The sequence below is a fragment of the Tupaia chinensis genome, unplaced genomic scaffold, assembly GCF_000334495.1.
Source record: "Tupaia chinensis unplaced genomic scaffold, TupChi_1.0 Scaffold000622_1, whole genome shotgun sequence".
NCBI lineage: Eukaryota > Metazoa > Chordata > Mammalia > Scandentia > Tupaiidae > Tupaia > Tupaia belangeri.
Window position 1 is genome coordinate 8888143 of NW_006160142.1, and position 20770 is coordinate 8908912.

Here is a 20770-nt window from a genome sequence, read left to right on the forward strand (position 1 = left end):
AAATATTGCCTTTTGTTAGCCTTTCACAAGAATTAATCACTTGTAGAAACCTAAGAAATTTATGCTTCTAATGCCAGATTACAACCTCATTTACCAGGAATTTATGATACCTATGGTTTTCAGAGTCCAAATTTGCAACCTGAGATTCAACTTTGCAGAGAGACTTCTAAAAGTTTTAGTCCAGACTTTCAAAACCAAGTTTGAAGCAAAGCATATGTGCTAACATCTTATCCCAAAGTATAATCCCAATGCAGAAAGAATGAGATAAAGAGAAATAAAGTAGGTATCAATGGAAAGCAAAACTAAGCACTCATCACTGTCTTACAGCAAGCCATAAAAGGGCTAAGCTTGATAGTTGCACTCTCTGGAGCCCACATGAAGTTTCCAGATAGGCTATACATAAAACCTGTAATTTGAAATATACCAACAGGCAAAGGAAGAGGGTGGGAATTATGTACTGGCTCTTTTTTATTTCATATTGATAAAATTTTTAAATATAAGGAGTAAACTCCCCATATACTTTGCGGTTCCATTACCTGGACTTTTCACCAGCTCCTTAGGAATCTGCTATCTGCCTTTAGGTATGGCATTTCACTTGAGTTCAGAAGTCATAAGAACAAACCGGAAACTATTGGTAGGCTGACAGTCCATCTTGGGCAACTAAGCAATGTGGCTATAAGGAATCTGGCGAGGCAACTGGGAAGGCAGTTGAGATGGAGCAATTAGTCAAGGGTCTCAGAGACACTGAGGACAAAAGGATCTGAATATTATAAAACAGCTGAATTAAATGCTCATCTATAGCAAGTGCTTAAACAAAGGCAATAAATATACTGAAAGAGATAGAAAATTGGAAATATGAACTCATAACAAGCAAGTATGAAATGGATACTCTTGGGAGATACTTATTTGGAAAAGTGTAAATGTAAATAAAAAAAATATGGATGGATTGAAAACATCCAAGGGATTGTCTCAGTCCATGTTCTGCGGCTATAACAGAAGTCTACAGACTGGGTTTTTTTTTTATACACAATGTGTTTTAGCTCACAGTTCTGAAGACAGGAAAGCCTAAGAACATGGTAGTGGAATATGATGAATACCTTCCTGATGTTTTATATGGAAGACAAGAGAACACATGAGACAGAGAAAAAAGTGTTTACATTTCTGTGATTACTGACTCATTTTCACAAATATAACATTAATCCATTCATGAGGGCAGAGTCCTCATGGCCTAATGACCTTTTAAAGGCCCCAAATCTTAACATCATCATAATGACAATTTTAAAAAAATTTTTTTTGAGAGATAGTTTTTGCTACAGGGCACATGTGCTCACTAGAGAGACAGAGAGACAGAAAGTGAGAACCGCCCCCCCCCCAGGAGAATGGCCATGCCGCAATCCCTTCTCCTCCACTCTCCACTCAGGATTCTTGGCATGTACACACACACACACACACACACACACACACGTGTGCCCAGCATGAGTTTCAAGCCTCAGGGTCCAGGATTAGAACCATGGTTGGTCACATGAGAGTCCAGCAACATAACCACTACACCATCTGCTGGTCTGAGCAATTAAATTTCAATATGAGATTTGGAGAGAATATATAAACCACAAAGAATAAAGATTCAGATGAATATTAAGTCAAACAGTTTACTATAGATTTACAAATAAAATATAGCCAAACTAAAAATTTTAAAAAATGAGAGAAAATTAACACATATGAAAACTAGGTATTAGTGAGTAAATATTTCTTTATTGAATGTCCATAATGGTATAAAAGAGAAAGTAAATAAAAGAGGATCAGGCCTTCTTGTCAATTACTCTACAAAAACAATGAAAAATAAAACAATACTATAAATATTTTTAAACATGAAAAATTTTACAAGAACATAAGGAAATAGTAAATTTAAATACATGTGAAATGGGGATGCAGAAAGGAGAACTGAGTGCCAAAATTATGCTTTCCCTGAAAGCATCTGCCAAATTGTCTTTGTGGATCTGAGGACTCACAGACTCATGAAGCATGAATAACAGACTCACAGAAACCTGAGATATTGTGGTCTTCTGGAAATTGAGGATGAACGTCTTTTATCACTTCTGGCCAATTTTTGATCATTATCTCTTTTAGTTAATGTTTTCTATTTTAAAAATTTTCTTACTATTTTGTAGTTAAATTATCTAGATTATTTGTACTTTAAACTTATTACACAGTTTTGTGTAAATGTATAGGCTATTTTCTAGAATATATCAGTTTTAAGAAGGTTTATTGTCCGGCACTGATGCACAAAGATGGATATACATCTTTACTATCTCTCTTTAAATCATGTCATTAGGACTCTTTTACTTTATTTATTTATTTATTTATTGGAGAATGATATTTTAAACCCCCTGTGGGAGTTTTAAATTTCTCTCTCTTTTTTTAGAGAGAGAGGATGGCCATGTTGCAATCCCTTTTCCTTTAGGGATTTCAGGCACACCTGCGCACGGGCCCAGAGTGAGTTTCACTCTGCTGGGTCTGGGATATGAACCGTGGTCAAGTAGGTGGGAGTCCAGTAATGTAACCATTATGTCATCTGATTATTCCCCTCCCCTCGACTACTGTAACTCTTATATCTTCTTTTAAAATTATAAACTTTTCTTTGGTCTTGTTTAGTGATGCTTCACTAAAAAGTAATGTGTCAGATACAACATTTGTAACTTCTTCTGTTTTATTTTTTTTTTGGTTGCATTTACTTAGTATTTCTTTGTCATTCTGTAGTTTCAGCCATTTTGAATGTTTTCATTTTAAATGTGCAGCAGAGGCTGAGTTTTGCTCTGTATATTATCAGAAAACTAGAAATATTTTTTTCTTTTTAAAAGATGAGATAAATACGGTTGTAAGTTTTTATAAGACAGTGTCATTCAATGTTTTATGTGTTAATCTGTTTTATGTTTTGTATTAATTATCTTCCACCATATGTCTGCTCTTTTTTTGAGGGGGTAGCGGATTTTTGGTGTAGGGCATGCATGCTCACCAGAGAGAGAAAGAGTTAGAAATCATGCAGGGGATGAACATGCTGCAATCCTTTCTCCATTTTTTTCTCAGAATTTTGGACACACACACCACATATTTTTCAAGGTACTAGGTCTAGGACTCAAACTGCAGAGTCAGCCATATGGAATGCAGCACCTTAACCACCTTGCCACCTGCTGCGCTGGTCTGCTTTCTTAAAATTTGAATTTTTTGTTGTTTTGTATTTTTTTTAATGACAAAGAGCATATGCATGACACAGAGAGAGAAACAGGCATAGAAAGAACACATTTCCCAATGGGTTCTGATCACACTAATCCTTTTTCTTCTTTTCTCCATTAGAACAGGATATTGGGCATGGATGTGCTGCCAGCATGTTTTTTTCACTCTGCTGGGACCAGGATTCAGACACTTGTTGACTATGTGGGATCTGACTTGCTCTGTGCAACAACCATAGCTATGCCATGGGTCTGGTTCTGTTTTGTGTTTCTTTCAGTACTTGGGCATTTCTTGTTATTCTTACCGTAGTGGATACACTTATCCTGACATTTCATCATTGAAACAATTTTATAATTGTTTTAGTTTCATTCAGTTTTATTTAGGATTATACTAAGGATATGCTCATGTAAAATCCTACTCATTATTTCCTTACAACATTTGTATGATAATCAAAATGCAATTTTACTCTGCCTTTTACTCTCTTCTCTCCTCTCAGTTTTTTTTCCCTCTATCACTTTTTAAATTGTATTATTTCAGAGCATATAATGTATCCCTACATTTTACAGCTTTGTTGCTTTTAAATCTGCAATTTTGTTTATCCAATACTTTACAGTAGTTGTTCTGCCAAAGTTTTCTCATTCAACTCTGGGGTCAATACATTTTTATTAATGAGATTATTAAGGAATGGCTCATTAGTACAAAATTACTCAGCATTGAATATTTAAAACTTATTTAACTTATTTACCATAACCTTTTTTTTTCCTTGAAGGAAAGTTCAATTTAATTAAGAATACTTGAATATATTTTTGAGTACCCTTAGATTTGATAATTCTGCATATTACAATTTTTCATGTAGCTATGAGATAATAAAAGCAGGATGTATAATATACATGCAAACAAGGCTTAAAAATGGAATGACCAAAATAACTACTCTAAATAAGGCAAAAAAAAAAACAACAAAAAAAAAACTAGTAACTGGTGAGTGCAATAAGAAAGTACAAGATGAAAGTAAAGGATGAATACAAGAATTGTAAATGAAATATATGATTCTACTATATGTTCGAAATGATCTGATTAATTACAAATACCAGTAGATTATATTTTAAAAATTCCACTTTTTAAAATAAATTTATTATAATTATTCAAATGTGAAAGAAATGGTAAAGATATTACATGAAACTATCACAAAAGAGATGGTATATCCATGTTAATCAGTCCAAAATAGTGAGTGGTAAACTGAAGCCCTCTGTGAAGCTAACCCATGTGGGAGGGTTCTGGATTCAAGCAAGAGACATCCTTGAGTACTCTGGGCAACTAGGTACCCCTGATCCTGGGCTGTCAGAAGCTGGGGTAGACCCAAGAATCAAGATCCTGCTGGGGGTGCTGTTTCTTAGTCTCTCTGACAAATTAAATAAATAAACAAATAAATAAACTTAAGGGAAAAATAAAAAACACAAAATGGCCTTTAAGACAAGAAGCATCCAGGGTAATATGTAAAATCATCCCATGATTATAAAAAGGTTATCTCATCAGGAAAGCAAACTATTCTGAATTTACATGTCTCTAACTATATGACTACAAAAATATAATTACTAGAAGAAATATAAAAGAGAATAATTATAGTGGAAAGTGTTAACATATAATTATCAATAATTGATAGAAAAATTGAACAAAAATCATCAAAGAGAAAATGTTTGAAATAAAATTGCAATTTATATGGAATACTACTACCTCTATAAACTTCAGGTTATGTATTTTTATTTCACACTCAGATGGAAGATTTGCAAAGATTTATCATATATTGCTGGGCATTAAAGCACTGTTAAAACATTTTAAAGTTATAAATTTTTACAGAACAAGTTTTCTGACCTCATAGAGGTCAGAAATCAGTAATCCAGGATTCAATAGTAACACCAAAAATCAGAAAATACTCCAATGCTTGAAAATCGACAAATGAGCCTTCCAGGAATTAAGGGTTATGGTGTGCCCTGAACAGAGAACATGATTTATTTTTTTGTTTGTTTGGAGAGGTTTTTGCTAGAGGGTGCATACGCTCGCCAGAAAGACAGAGACAGAAAGTGAAAAATCACCCCCCATGGTGGATGGCCACACCACAATCCCTTCTCCTCCATTCTCTCTGGATCTTGGGCACGCATGCACATGCGCCTGGCATGAGTTTAAGTACCAGGTCCGGGACTCAAACCGCAGTTGACTACATGGAAGTCCAATGACATAGCCATTACGCCAACTGCTAGTCCCGAGAGCACATGATTAACTAAATTCTATACAGCTGAGAAGGGGCAGGAGTGTCCAGGGAAAGTGGAAATAAGGAAGACTTCTCTCAAACCAGTTAGAACATGGTAATATAATTTAAGATAAAGGACATACACAGCCAACCAATTATTTTCTCTATTTCTGATTTGTTCCCTTCAGGTTTTTTTTTTACTTTTTTTCCTCCCTTTGACTTCAATGATTTAAATATACCTACAGGCAAAATGTCCTCTAAAAAGGAGCTCAGAATGAAGGTTCTAGCACCTGTCTACAAAAAGGTAAGCTATAGCTATCGGGCTTTCAATGGACATAACAGGTACAATTTTTTTTATGTGAACTGAACACCTACGAATACAGTAGATGTCATATGGTAATTTTTTCACCCCTGAGGTTTTGTCAATCGGAACCCCAATGTCCCAGTGTGCTCAATGTCCCCTCTCACAGACCAGTTATGATTTTTGTCAGTCTCCAAATAGCCATCCTCTGCCAGACCCACTCATTCTCACTTTCTCTTCACTTTTAGGTGAATGCTGCTTAAATGACTAAAAGTGGTTCCCTAAAGGGGCCTCACTTCTAGCCCTTAGGAGACATGTCCTGACTACTCCTCTCAGGGGAAATAACATTTGTTTCCATTTTAAGTCTTTGTTGTGCCCTCAGGGCTACCCTAGTCACACTTTCGCCTTTGGGTTATTTTAGGTATGAATCAAGTATATAACTAAGGTCCTCAAATGCAGGAAACACATGTCAAACTCTTCAGATGTTTCTATAAATCTTGGCTAGATTAAAGAGAGAGGAAGTGCCCTAGCTCTCTGATAATTCTTTTTACATAAATCCTCTCTAACACTCTCCTGACCTACTTCTGTGACCCTAGAATTACCCAAAATGTGATAAAATGGGACACATGCTGTGAAACTGGTTTTGCAATTTGTTCACATGCCATAAGCACCTAAAATACAAGCATTTAGGAAATCTGAAATTCTCAAATGAGGAAAGACAATTAACTTCTAGTTACACACACACACACACATACACACACACACACACACACTGACCTACTATGCATAAGAATGTTAATACCATTACACAGACATATATATAGGCATGTATTTTATATGCTACTATGTTTTTATATATATACAAACAAATTCACTGAGAAAAGACTATATTACTAGCATAGAAACAAAGAAAATGAGGTAAAACTAAGACAGCTTAGCAAGAAATCTTCTCTAAGAGGAAAAGAAAAACATAATGGATATCATATGAGGAAAACATTCAGTATCACTATAAATGAAAAAACAACAAGAGAAAACTAATTGAAAATATAATAAAAGCCTTCTTTCACCTACAAATTAGCCATCAGAGCACAGGTGGGCTGAGATGGGCACTTCAATACACCACTTAAAGGGGTATAAATTTCTATAATCCTTCTGAATAGCAATGTGATGATCAAAGACTCAAAAATGCTTCATAGCACTGCCCTAGTAATTTTACATGCAATGTGAGGAAATCATTCTAAATAAATCCTATGAATAAAAGTATGTATTATAATATATTCAAAGTGTTAAGGGCAAATATACATATATATATGAAACACAAAATGGAAAATTATCAACGATAACATATATGATTAAGCCACTATGCAGTATATTCTGGATGAGAAATCACATTTTGTATACTGTGATAATGCTCAGTGGATGAATGCAAATTAACTAATTAATTAAAATAAATAAATAAATAAATAAATAAAAAGAATAAAACTGTAAAAAAAAAAAAAGTGGCTAGAACTCAGGTTTCCAAACTGTTCTTTCCATGGTACCATAAAAATGTCTCTCACTAATTTTAATTTGCAGATGTAAAACAAGGAAGAGACTGGGTTGCAATCCGAGGTAACTCTTTTTTTTAAAAAGAATTATTGTATTTAACTTTATTTATTATTATTATCATTATTATTTTCCAGTATGATCAGAGAGAGACAAAGAGAGAGAGAGAGGAAGTGAGAAAGCAAGCCACCAGGTCCGAGACTTGAACCATGGTTGGCCATGTGGGAGTCCAGCGCCTTTAACCACCATGCCACTTGCCAGCACCAAATCCAAGATAACTCTTTGATACTGCTTTATGAAACATATTTTTGGTTAAGCTTGCATATTGTTTTTCTCTTCTCATATTATTTTTTCTGTTCCTCCAAAAATTTGAGAACTGAAATAAAACTTCTGATTAGTAAAGAAAAATAAGGTATGCGTTATAAAGTCATTTATAATAGTTAAAAATAAAATGCTCAACATGAACAAAATGCTTAATTAAGTTGTTACACTCACATTATGAATATTAAGCAATCATTTCAAATGTTGTTTATGCAAAGGTAGTAAAAATATGACCTCCACTTTCCTTTATGAGAAAAGGTTCAAGGAGATGTTCTGATAATGAGTAATTATAAGTTGCTCATAAAATTCATTTAAAATTTTAAGGAAATATATTCTATAAGAGGGGACATAAGCTTTAAATCAATCACAAAGTCTTGGTTTTGAGGTAAGAACTCCAGTTCTTTCTTTGAATTATTACAGTTACCTTAGATTTTCCTACTGGTAAGAATTTAAGGTTATTGTAGACATTTCTAAAACATCTGTCATAGTTGTTGGCACACAGGATATACTCGACATAAGTTAGGGCTTTTGTCCTCTTTATATTTTATTTTTCCATGACAAAAGTCCAAATTAAAGTTGTCTTTAGGCTCAGTACTATTCACTGATTCAATGAATATTTTTGAAAAGTTAACTTAATTTGTCAAGACTGTTCTAGCTCACTTAAATATTTCATCCAAGGCTTCCACTGTACGTGTGAAAAATTGAAGAAGTACTTGTTACATAGTTCAAAGGTCTCCATTTCCTAACAAAAGGAATAACAGTACTGTAGGGACTGCTTACATGTCAGACTTGTTCCATACATTTCAACTACAATTTTAGGAGTTTATAACAGCGTATTTATGAACTTTCACATTCTTTGTGGAGGTCACAATGAAGTCCTCTAAAGGCATCCTTTGACAGAATTGGTTTTGACATTCATGATGGCTCCAAACAAGGCCTCAGGCAGTGAGACTACATTAGTGCAGATCACCAACATAAAAAAGAATTTCTGCTCAATCATTTTTACCTGTAGCACAAATGGAAGAGAAATTCTGAAATGGGATTATCAAGACCAAAGAAAGGATTATTTCAAAGTATTTTCAGATAAATAGAAATGTCCTAACCCTACTAAAGTGAATATTTGGAAAATCCACTTCTCTGCTTTTAAATTCAAGTATGCATATATATCAATAGTTTGTTGGAAATATAAGATTACTCTGATTGAATTTTCCATCGAAAACTCAGTTCTGTCATCTAAGTTGTTAATTCTTCAGCAATATTTAAATATGTATGCAGTTTTACTGTGAATTATGTATTATTTTGTTTGTGTGTGTGTGTGTGTGTGTGTGTGTAACATATACATTTTTATTCTAGAGATTGTATTTATTTCTGCTCAAGCTGATTCTGTGGCAGACATCACCCCAAACCAGCAACAGGTAAATTCCCATTAACACTGTCTACTGCTATGGGATAAGTTGGGCTGAGAAGGAATGAAGAGGTTTTATACCAGTATCAGAATTCTCATTAATTTTATTAGCATCTGGAGATGCTATTAATTAAAGTAAAATGCACTGTATATCTCATATAAAATAAAATACGCAGAGGGAGGTAACTTAGATGCCATTGCCTTCTGGTTGAAAATAGACAATTTTTTTTTATAGAACTTTTTGCCTTAGGGCATGTGCACTAGCCAGGGAGAGAGAGAGAGAAAGAGAGAGACAGACAGACAGACAGACAATGAGAAGAAAAGTGAGAAATCACCTCCTGGGGGGATGGGCATACTGCAATCCCTTCTCCCCCATTGTCCTCCCAGGCTCTTGGCATGCACACACAAGCCAGGTGTGAGTCTCATGCCACAGGGTCCAGGACTCAAATAATAGTCAGTCATGTGAGAGTCCAGTGATGTCACTGCTACACCATCTGCTAGCCCCCAAAATAGAGGCTTTTAAGAAGCCTTATTTTCTTCACAGATTTAAGTGCTTCGTTTCCATTTTTAAAGTATGCCACCCATGTATTTCAACCTTTTTAAAATCAGTTTGGCATTTTCACTTAGTGCCAATCACCTGACTGTTCTTCAAATTCAGGGACTACAAGGAGACAGAGAGGAAAGAATGTGACAAACAGTTATCAAAAGCTGTGCCATATTTCTTGGCCAGAGACAAAGGACTTTGTTACGTACAGCAATAGCAAGAGAACTAGCATTTTCTTCTTGTGCCATTACTCTGGGTTCAATTTTATGCTTAGATGTGAAAGGCGGGCCAAAGGACAACTGTCCATATAGTGGATTATGTTACAGTACAGGAACCCAGGGCTTAGAGCATGAATCTATAAAGGAATGGTCAATAAGCAGGCCTGAACTCTGCCCCAGAGGAAAATATGAATTCTATCTGCCACAATTGTTTATTACCAAAAAATACTTGAAAAAATAGTGCAAACCAACAACGAAAAAGTCAGTACCTTTGTTTCTAAGACAGACATACCTAAATACAAAATGTGAACAAATATACTAAGGTTGTTTTGGTAAGTTACTGTCCAAATTGCTACAAGGGTATGTTATATCCCTAACTATAGAAACATACTTATCATAAACAAATATCTTGTACTGTGTAATTGTACAGACTTTGATAACATCTTCACAGATGTCTAAAGACATGCAGGAATTAAACCTAATTATGTACAATCTTAGAGATAGTTGGGGACAAAATGCATTGAAATTTAAGATGAGAACCAATCCACTCCTAGTAAAAAATCCTAATAAAAATATTGCAAAAACAATACTCCTAACTAAAAATAGATATTTAGAGGAAGTGAGTCATAGTCCCCCATTTTGTGAGACTACACTAAGAAATTGAGATATAAGCATGCAGTAAAATAAAAGATATTTTAAAGAATAGTCTTTCCCTTCTCCTAGAACTTTAATTGATTTCAGTGATGTTTAAGGAAGTTCATTCCCCGCCCCCCAGCACTAGAGAAACACAAAAGACAACAGATTAATCAAATGATCAAGTATAATATCATTACTTATTGACATCGAATATCTATTTGGTAGCACAACATCACGCCTGTGATATTCCTGTCCAAAATTCATATATTTAAACTAATTATGAAAAAGCACGAGATACATCCAAATCGAGAGACATATTGCAAAATAGTTCATCAACTTTTTAAAAGTGCCAAGTCTTTGAAAGATGGAAAGATGTAGAACTGTTATATTTGACAAAACTAAGGATATGTAATAATATGGAAACCTAGTTTGAATCTTGAGAAAGATATTAGTGTATAAAAACTACTGCATCTTGAATAAAGCCTGTATCTTGGTTAATACACTGCACTAATGTTGAATTCTTAGTTTTCTTCATTGCATCATGGCTATGTACGATGCCAAAATTATGGGAAGCAAAGTGAGGGCAAGCATGAAAGTTCCAGAATGCTGTGGCACAACCATGTCTAGAGGAACTTCAGGTGGCATTGATCTTGGTACCACCTACTCCTTGTGGGTGTCTTCCAGCATGGAAAATTAGAGATAATTGCCAATGATCAGGGAAACTAAACTACTCCAAGCTATGATGCCTTTCCTTATACCGAATGAATGATCAGTGATGCTGCAATAAAACAAGTTGCAAGGAACCCCAGCAACACAGTTTTTGATGGCAAGCATCTGCTTGGATGCAGATTTTATGATGCTGTTGTCCAGTCTGATAAGAAGCACTGCCTTTCATGGTGGTGAACAGATGCAGGCAGGCCCAAGGTGCAAGTAGAATACAAGAGACAAGAAGTTTCTGTCCAGAGGAGGTGTTATCTATAGTTCTGACCAAGATGAAGGAAATTGCAGAAGCCTAATTGTGAAGACTGCTACCAATGTTGTGGTTACTGTGTCAGCTTATTTTTTAATATATATTTTCATTTCAATTTCTTTTATACATTCAATCACGTATGTCACTTAGCTTGCAAAGTGAATATTCCAACATATATACATTTCTCACCAGTCCAGTGGAGGACATCCCATATTCCTAGATTGGAAGATTAATATTCTACCCAAATAAATCTATATATTTAACGCAATCCCAAAGTGCCAGAGAGAGTCTTCACAGATCTAGAAAAGACAATCATACAATTTGTTTGGAATCATAAAAGACCTTGTATTGCCAAAGCAATCCTGCACAAGAAGAGTGGAGTGGGTGGTATCTCACTCCTTGATGCAAAAATATACTACAAAGGTGTGATAATAATAAAAAAAAAAAAAAACAGGGTATTGGCACAGAAACAGATAGACGGACCAATGGAACAGAACAGAGACCCCAGAAATAAACTCCCAAACAGACAGCCAACTGATTTTTGACAAAGGGTACCAGTCAATCCAGTGAGGAAAGGAAAATCTCTTTAGCAAATGGTGCTGGAAAAACTGGATATCCAACCACCAGTTTATTTCAATGACTCTCAACAACCATTTATCAAAGATGCTTGAACTATTGCTGATCTCAATGAGCTTAGAATTATTAATGAGCCAACTGCTGTTGCTATTACCTATGGCTTAGACAAAAAAGTTGGAGCTGAAAGAAACATCTTGATTTTTGACTTGGGAGGTGGCACTTTTGATGTGTCTTTTCTCTCTACTGAGGATGGAGGTTTTTTTGTTTTTGTTTTTGTCTTTTTTTAGAAGTTTTTGCTATAAAGGCGCATGCGCTTGTCAGACAGAGTGACAGAGAGACGGAAAGCGAGAAATCACCCCCCCCCAGGGGGAATGGCCATGCCGCAATCCCTTCTCCTCTATTCTCCTCTCGGGATCTTAGGCACGCATGCACACACACCCAGCATGAGTTTAAGCCACCAGGTCTGGGACTCGAACCGACATCGACTACATGAGAGTCCAACGACATAGCCATTACGCTAACTGCTAGTCAGGATGGAATTTTTGAGGTCAAATCTACAGTTGTAGATATACACTTGGGAGGAGAAGACTTTGACAATCACGTGGTCAACCATTTCATTGCCGAGTTTAACTGCAAGCACAAGAAGGACAAGACAGAGCAAGAGAGCCATCTGGTACCTTCATACTGCCTGTGAATGTGCTAAGCATACTCTCTCCTCCCGCACCCAGGCCAGTACAGAGATCAATTTCCACTATGAAGGAATAGACTTCTATACCTCCATTACCTGTGCCTGATTTGAAGAATTAAATGCAGACTTGTTCCATGGCACTCTGGACCCTGTAGAGAAAGCCCTTCGGTACACCAAAGTAGACAAGTAACAGATCCATGATATTGTCCTGGTGGGTGGCTCCACTCATTTCCCAAGATTTAGAAACTGCTATAAGACTTCTTTCATGGAAAGGAATTGAATAAGAGCATCAACCCTGATGAGGACGTTGCTTATGGAGTAGCTATCTAGGCAGCCGTCTTATCAGGAGACAAATATGAAAATGTTCGGGACCTGCTGCTCTTGGATGTTGCACCTCTTTTCCTTGGCATTGAAACTACTGGTGAAGTCATGACTGTTCTCATCAAGTGTAACACCAGCATTCCTAACAAGCAGACACAGACCTTCACTACCTACTCTGACAGCCAGCCTGGTGTGCTCATTCAGGTTTATGAAGGTGAGCATGCCATGACCAAGGATAGTAACCTACTGGGCAAATTTGAACTCACAGGCATACTTCCTCCACCTTGTGGTGTTCCTCAGATTGAAGTCACTTTTAATAGTGATGCCAATGGCATCCTGAACATCTCTGCTGCTGATAAAAGTACAGGAAAAGAGAACAAGAGTACTGTCACTAACAATAAGGGTCATTTGAGCAAGGAAGACAACCAGGAGGTTGAGAAGTACAAGGCTGAAGTTGAGAAGAGGGACAGGTGTCTTCCAAGAATTCATTAGAATCTTACTCATTCAACATGAAAGCAACCGCTGAAGATGAGAAACTTCAAGGCAAGATCAATGATGACAAACAGAAAATTCTTGACAAATGTAATGAAATCATCGATTGACTTGGTAAGAACCAAAGTACAGAGAAGGAGACTGATAATCTGCAGAAGGAGCTGGAGAAAGTCTGTTACCCCATCATCACCAAGCTGTACCAGAGGGCAAGAGCCATGCCATGGGGAATGCCTGGGGGCATTCCTAGGGGCTTTCCTGGCAGGGGGTGCTTCTCCATCTGGTGGTGCTTCTTCAGGACCCACCACTGAAGAAGTTGATTAAGTCAACTCAAGTATAGATTACATAGCATTGTTCCATGCAGTAAAACATTGAAGGATCCCCAATTTGTAGCAAATTCTGTGGCAGTGTTCAGCTGCTATAGTGAATTATTGGGCATTTTCAATACTTGAATATGGAACATGTGCATGGGGAAAATGTGCCTGATTTGAAGAATTAAATGCAGACTTGTTCCATGGCACTCTGGACCCTGTAGAGAAAGCCCTTCAGTACACCAAAGTAGACAAGTAACAGATCCATGATATTGTCCTGGTGGGTGGCTCCACTCATTTCCCAAGATTTAGAAACTGCTATAAGACTTCTTTCATGGAAAGGAATTGAATAAGAGCATCAACCCTGATGAGGACGTTGCTTATGGAGTAGCTATCTAGGCAGCCGTCTTATCAGGAGACAAATATGAAAATGTTCGGGACCTGCTGCTCTTGGATGTTGCACCTCTTTTCCTTGGCATTGAAACTACTGGTGAAGTCATGACTGTTCTCATCAAGTGTAACACCAGCATTCCTAACAAGCAGACACAGACCTTCACTACCTACTCTGACAGCCAGCCTGGTGTGCTCATTCAGGTTTATGAAGGTGAGCATGCCATGACCAAGGATAGTAACCTACTGGGCAAATTTGAACTCACAGGCATACTTCCTCCACCTTGTGGTGTTCCTCAGATTGAAGTCACTTTTAATAGTGATGCCAATGGCATCCTGAACATCTCTGCTGCTGATAAAAGTACAGGAAAAGAGAACAAGAGTACTGTCACTAACAATAAGGGTCATTTGAGCAAGGAAGACAACCAGGAGGTTGAGAAGTACAAGGCTGAAGTTGAGAAGAGGGACAGGTGTCTTCCAAGAATTCATTAGAATCTTACTCATTCAACATGAAAGCAACCGCTGAAGATGAGAAACTTCAAGGCAAGATCAATGATGACAAACAGAAAATTCTTGACAAATGTAATGAAATCATCGATTGACTTGGTAAGAACCAAAGTACAGAGAAGGAGACTGATAATCTGCAGAAGGAGCTGGAGAAAGTCTGTTACCCCATCATCACCAAGCTGTACCAGAGGGCAAGAGCCATGCCATGGGGAATGCCTGGGGGCATTCCTAGGGGCTTTCCTGGCAGGGGGTGCTTCTCCATCTGGTGGTGCTTCTTCAGGACCCACCACTGAAGAAGTTGATTAAGTCAACTCAAGTATAGATTACATAGCATTGTTCCATGCAGTAAAACATTGAAGGATCCCCAATTTGTAGCAAATTCTGTGGCAGTGTTCAGCTGCTATAGTGAATTATTGGGCATTTTCAATACTTGAATATGGAACATGTGCATGGGGAAAATTAACACTGCACTTTTAAGCACTGTGTTATAAATGAAAAATGCAACATCTTAAATATAACTATTTAAAATTGGCATCCTTCCAAAATAAAGATGTCAGTGTTATGGGAATTAGATAAAAGTATATAGGGACTCTCTGAACTGTGTGTACGATCTTACTATAAGTCTAAAATCTCAAAATATATTAAGTATGTAAAGCCAAAATTTAAAAATAGGTGCAAAATAACTCATGGCTTTACGTACGCTAGGCCATTATAGTAGATTATTAGACTAATGATCCCCAATGTGTCATACCTCCTAGTATTTACTCTTCCACATATTGACTAAGCCCTTAGCTATGTGACTTGGCTTGGCTAATGACAAATCAGCAAATTTGAGGCAAGAGAGACTTAATAAGTGCTTGAGCATCAGGATTTGTCCTTATAGAATACTGCTACTACCATGTATTCCAGCAGGCTAACTTGCTGATTGGACAATGTGAAGGAGGACAACTCACCCCAGACCATAGTTACAATTAACCACCAGATATATGAGTGAGGCCCTCTTGTACCATCCAGCTACAGCAAAACTGTCAGGTGAGACTAAAGACCAACAGCAATAACAACCAGCTGAATCCAAGAACACTGCAGAATTATGAAAAGATAACTTGTCTTAACATATAGATATAGATGCTATTTTTTAGAGAAAGCACTCAACTGTTGCATAACTAGTATGTCACCTATGCTGAATAGAGTGAATTGAGATATCAATATTTGTTTAAGTGGTTGTAGTCTAATTTAACCGAAGTCAAAATACTGGTCATGGCCTCCTAGATGCTCTGCATGCATGGGAATTTTCAATCCTCTAATTATGTTAATTAGTAGGTGAGCAGTATCTCTAAGCAATGCACCACTTTTTCCTATAGGTGTCTGTAGAGGTAAGAGGAAAAAGTTCCTCTCAGAGAATGAGAAACGGACAGTTTCTGTTTGACTGTTATCTACTTGCATTGATACTTTTCCTACTGAATTCAGTACAAACCTCTGGCTATAAAAAAATGCTGACTTAATGGAATATTCAAAGCTGTTGCTTAACAATGTGAATTTTTGAGTGTATAAACAACAACAAAACAAGTTAAGACAAATCTTCATGTTTTGGTGAATATTCTCTGGATTTACAAAATCTCTGAGGTTTAATCCCTATCTTCAAGTATTTCCTTAAGCTTTATTTATTTTACTCATGATAGAATGTGTGTACATGTGTGTACATTAAAGAGAGAGAGAGAGAGAGAGAAGCAGCTACACAGAGTCTGGTCATGCCGTCTTCTCCATCATTTAGTCCTCGAGCCCCTCAAGATCTCAGGCTCGTATGTGCACATATGCACACGTCAGATCAACTGAAAAGATGATACAAACTCATGGTCAGCCATACGGCTCCCAGCACTACTGTTCAGTAAGCTATGAATTGCACCATCTAGACTAGGCCCCTTCAAGTGTTTTTCATGAATCAGTCTGTTCTTAAAACAGCTGGGCAAGGTTAAAACTAATCTGGAAAGGGGACAGCAGGTAGCATGGTGTTTAAGGTGCTGGACTCCCACATGGTCACCTGCAGTTTGAATCTTAGACCTGGTTTCTTGAAAATAACTCTGGGAACATATGAATGCATGCTCAAAATCCCAACAGAAGAATGAATGAGAAGGGACTTGTAGTGTAGCCATCCTCCCTGAAGGATGATTTCTCACTTTCCCTTTCTTTATCTCTCTCTGTCTCTCTCTGGCAAAGCACATGTGCCCTATGGTAAAAACCTAAAAAAAAAAAAAAAGAAAAAAAAACGAATCTGGAAATAGTTTTGGTATTGTCTTACAAATTTAAATAGTCATCTTTCCCACTCCTTAGTAAATCACTCCTAAATATTTACCCAGCAAAATGAAAATGCATGTCCACACAAAGATTTGGACTAGACTATTCACGTCAACTTAGTTTAAACTGGAAACAATCTAAAATGTCATAAGCAAGATAATGGACAAAGAAACAATAATATAGTAATATAACATCATACTGTTAAGCAATGAAAAAGAAGGAGCTATTGGTAACCCTGATGACATAAATAGATATCATAGACATAATGTTAACTAACATTACAATTATTTATCAATTATAAACATGTAAAAGTAATCTATACTTTAAAAAAGCACAACAGTGTTGCTTATGGGGGTTAATTTCCTGGAAATAAAGGAGTAAATTTTTGGTGTGTGGGATAGAAATATTTTATATCTTGGTAGGATTGTATCTTATACTAGTAGTTATAGAATTTACTGAAAAAAAGAGAATGATTAGAAAATTATTAAACTGTAATTTGTAGCTAATAGGTTTGCTTTGTAGAGTGGTATCACTTAAAATTTTGAAAGTATATTCTTTGGATACAGTTTCAGTTAAATGAGGAAATATGTTGAGGATAATGGTAGATAGCATTTTACTGTCAGAGAAGGGAGTTAAACATACAGAAAGGAGAAAGTGTATATAATATGTTTCTTTTCGCTTCTAAATAATATTTTTTCCTACAGGTAATCAGTGTTCCTCAGAGAAAATATTGATTCTAGGATGGGGCAGAACAAAAAAAATACAAAGTGAGCCCTGAATATCTTTTGGCACCAAAATGAAGAACAGGTTCAAAGAGTGATAAGCTATTTCAAGTAATTTAGAAACCTGCTTGGAAATATTTCTGCTTACTACATCTGAGACAATCTGAACTTCAATAAAAATAATAATACAATAGATTACAGTTCACTGGATGAGATAACAATGTATTAATTCATATCAATGAAAGAAAGAGAGAGACAAAGGAAAAAACAAAAAGGTTGATTACAGTATAGTAGTAAATACAGAGAAGAGTTTGAGAGATGCTTCTAAACAACCAAAGTTAGCATCACTAATATTGGGATGAACCCATTCCATGTGTCTGCTGATTCACTGAAAATGATTCACATATTTCTGTGGTTTATAGAAAATATGCATAATCTAAAGCAAATTAAAAAACTGAGAAACTTAAAGAAGACTATAGTCACATCAATTAAACTAATATATGATCCTAGATTTCATCTAAGATGAAGGAGATATGTAGTTTTAAAGTAATTTTTAAAACAATTAACAAAAGTGAATATGGACTGAGGTTTAGATAATCTGGTTGTAGCAATGTTTGATTTCTCATTTTGAAAATTATACTGTGATAATATTAAAAAGTTTTAGTTCTTAGGATACAGACATTGATATATTTAATTGTAAAGTGCCATAATGCCTGCAACTTTCAAATGACAGAGAAAAGAATAAAAAAAGGATGAAAGTTAACTATTAAACAAGCATGTTGAAAGTCATTGGGTATTTCATGTACTGTTTTTATAACTCTTTTTCAAATTAGAACCTCATATTTATCTGGTATGCTTGATTTTTTTAAAGCAACTGTCTAGAATTAATATAATAAAAAAAAATTATGAGATCTTCTTCAGAGAAGATTACAAAATACCACCAAGAGAAAAATAAAAAGACAGGATAAAAAGATATGATGTTAAAAATTGAACATATCAATATTAATATTTTAATTAACAAATATATCTATAGCTTAAATAAATTCCAAATAAATATTTAAATATCTCAGCAGTTCATATATCATTGTGAATGTTATATATAAATTTCCAAACTAATTCTAAAACATTCTGGGAAGTAGAAGACCAACAAGATCTGAAGCAATCTAAAAGAGGAGCATCAAAGTTGGAAAATTTATTGGGCTGTTGGAAAAGTCATAATGTGTTTTTGTATAGAAAAATACGTCATGACTTTAAAGACAACTCAATATCTCACCAGCTATCAAGAATCATCATGAGGCTACAGTAGTTTAGGTGATACAGCACTGGTGTATGGACAGATACATAGATTACACAGGCACAGACTTTATGAACAGACCTACAAATAACAGTCTTTAATTTTGAAGAGGTGACACTGGATTACAGTTGGGAAGTGATGGTCTTTTTCTGGAAGTAGTGCTGTGATGATCGCATACCACATGGGGAAAAAAATGACTTACACAAAACAAGAAAACTAATTACAGACAGCTGTGAACCTCCATGTCAAAGGCAACAAACAAACAAAAAACTTCCAGAGTTAGACATAGGCATCATCTCTCTTTCTCCATTTCCCTAGGCTCTTTCCCCTGTACTAATGCAGATTACACTGTGTCCTGGATATTCCTTTGAGGATTGTTTCTTACACTCAAGAGGGGAAGTTTCTAAAGCCAGGATATAAGGAAGGAAAATTACCTGTTTTCTTGGTATCTAAATTGGAATTAGAAATATATTTACCAAACAAATACGGTTTACAACAGAGTCATATTTTCTGGTGGTAAGTACATTGTTAGAAGGAAGAGTTTCCATCCTTTCCCAAAGTCCACACCATTGCAGGGGAGTGTATGAAATGTATAGGTCCACTTAAAATTAGATTTTTTTAACTAAATATATTTGAAAATACAGTACTGTATTTTCTATCCCTTATGATTTTTAATAACTTTTTTTCTCAAGTTTACTTTATTATAAAAAAATCACTATATAATACATGGAACATGAAAAATGTGTGTTAACTGTTATAGGTGAGGTTTCCTGTCAATGGCAGGCCATTAGTATTGAAATTTTGAGTGAGTTTAAAGTTATACTTTATGAATGTGTGAAGAATCAGGGCCTCTTATCTCCACTTTCTTTTTTTTGGGGGGGGGGGAGAGATTCTCACTGTAGGGCGCGTGCGCTCGCCAGACAGACAGAAAGAGACATAGAGACAGAAAGCGAGAAATCACCCCCCAGGGGGGATGGTCACGCCGCAATCCCTTCTCCTCCATTCTCCTCTCGGGATCTTGGGCACGAACGCACACGCGCCCAGCGTGAGTTTTAAGCCACCGAGTCCGGGACACGAACCGCAGTCGACTACGTGGGAGGCCAGCGACATAGCCATTACAATAACTGCTGGCTCCTCCCCACATTCTTTGAGGATTGAGTAATTTAGAAACCAGCTATACACACTATACACACAAGCACCCACACGTGCAAACATTCTTAATAGGGAAGTCAGTGTTTATTTAAAAAGTACCAATCAACAAATAAGTAACAGTTTTGGAAGTTTAAAGCTACCTATACTACCACCACCTTTATTTTTCTAACAAACACAAACAGAAAAGGAACATAAAGAAAATAAAAATATTTTCTAACAAGTGCTATAAAATAAGCTCTAATATGCTACTGGAATATGAATGAATGATGTACAGCCAAATTCTGTTGTCAATTCATTCATAGTTCTCATCAAAAAATGAACTGAAATTCATACTATGTGCCATAAAGACAACATCCCTTCATGTAAGGAAATCACATGGTAATAGATTTTATTAGATACAACTTTATTAGATTATTTTTGTGAGTGACAACATGGATGTTTTTTATTCATAGAAGTTTGAAACAAATTTTTAGATAAACTTCTCTCTCTGTATATATCAATCAAAACTAGCTATCTTGATACATTTTTTTGCTACACTTTCTCATATTCCATAGAAATATTTTATATGAAATACTATTAAGCTAAATGACTGGTGACTATATGACAGCTCTTCAA

The 20770-nt window shown here is 35.9% G+C and overlaps 2 pseudogenes; both read left to right on the forward strand.

Moving 5' to 3' along the window:
* The first annotated feature begins 11062 nt into the window (after positions 1-11062).
* Positions 11063-13811, forward strand: LOC102472476 (heat shock cognate 71 kDa protein-like; annotated as a pseudogene).
* A 162-nt stretch (positions 13812-13973) lies between these two features.
* On the forward strand, positions 13974-15001 carry LOC102487485 (heat shock cognate 71 kDa protein pseudogene; annotated as a pseudogene).
* The last annotated feature ends 5769 nt before the right edge of the window (positions 15002-20770 follow it).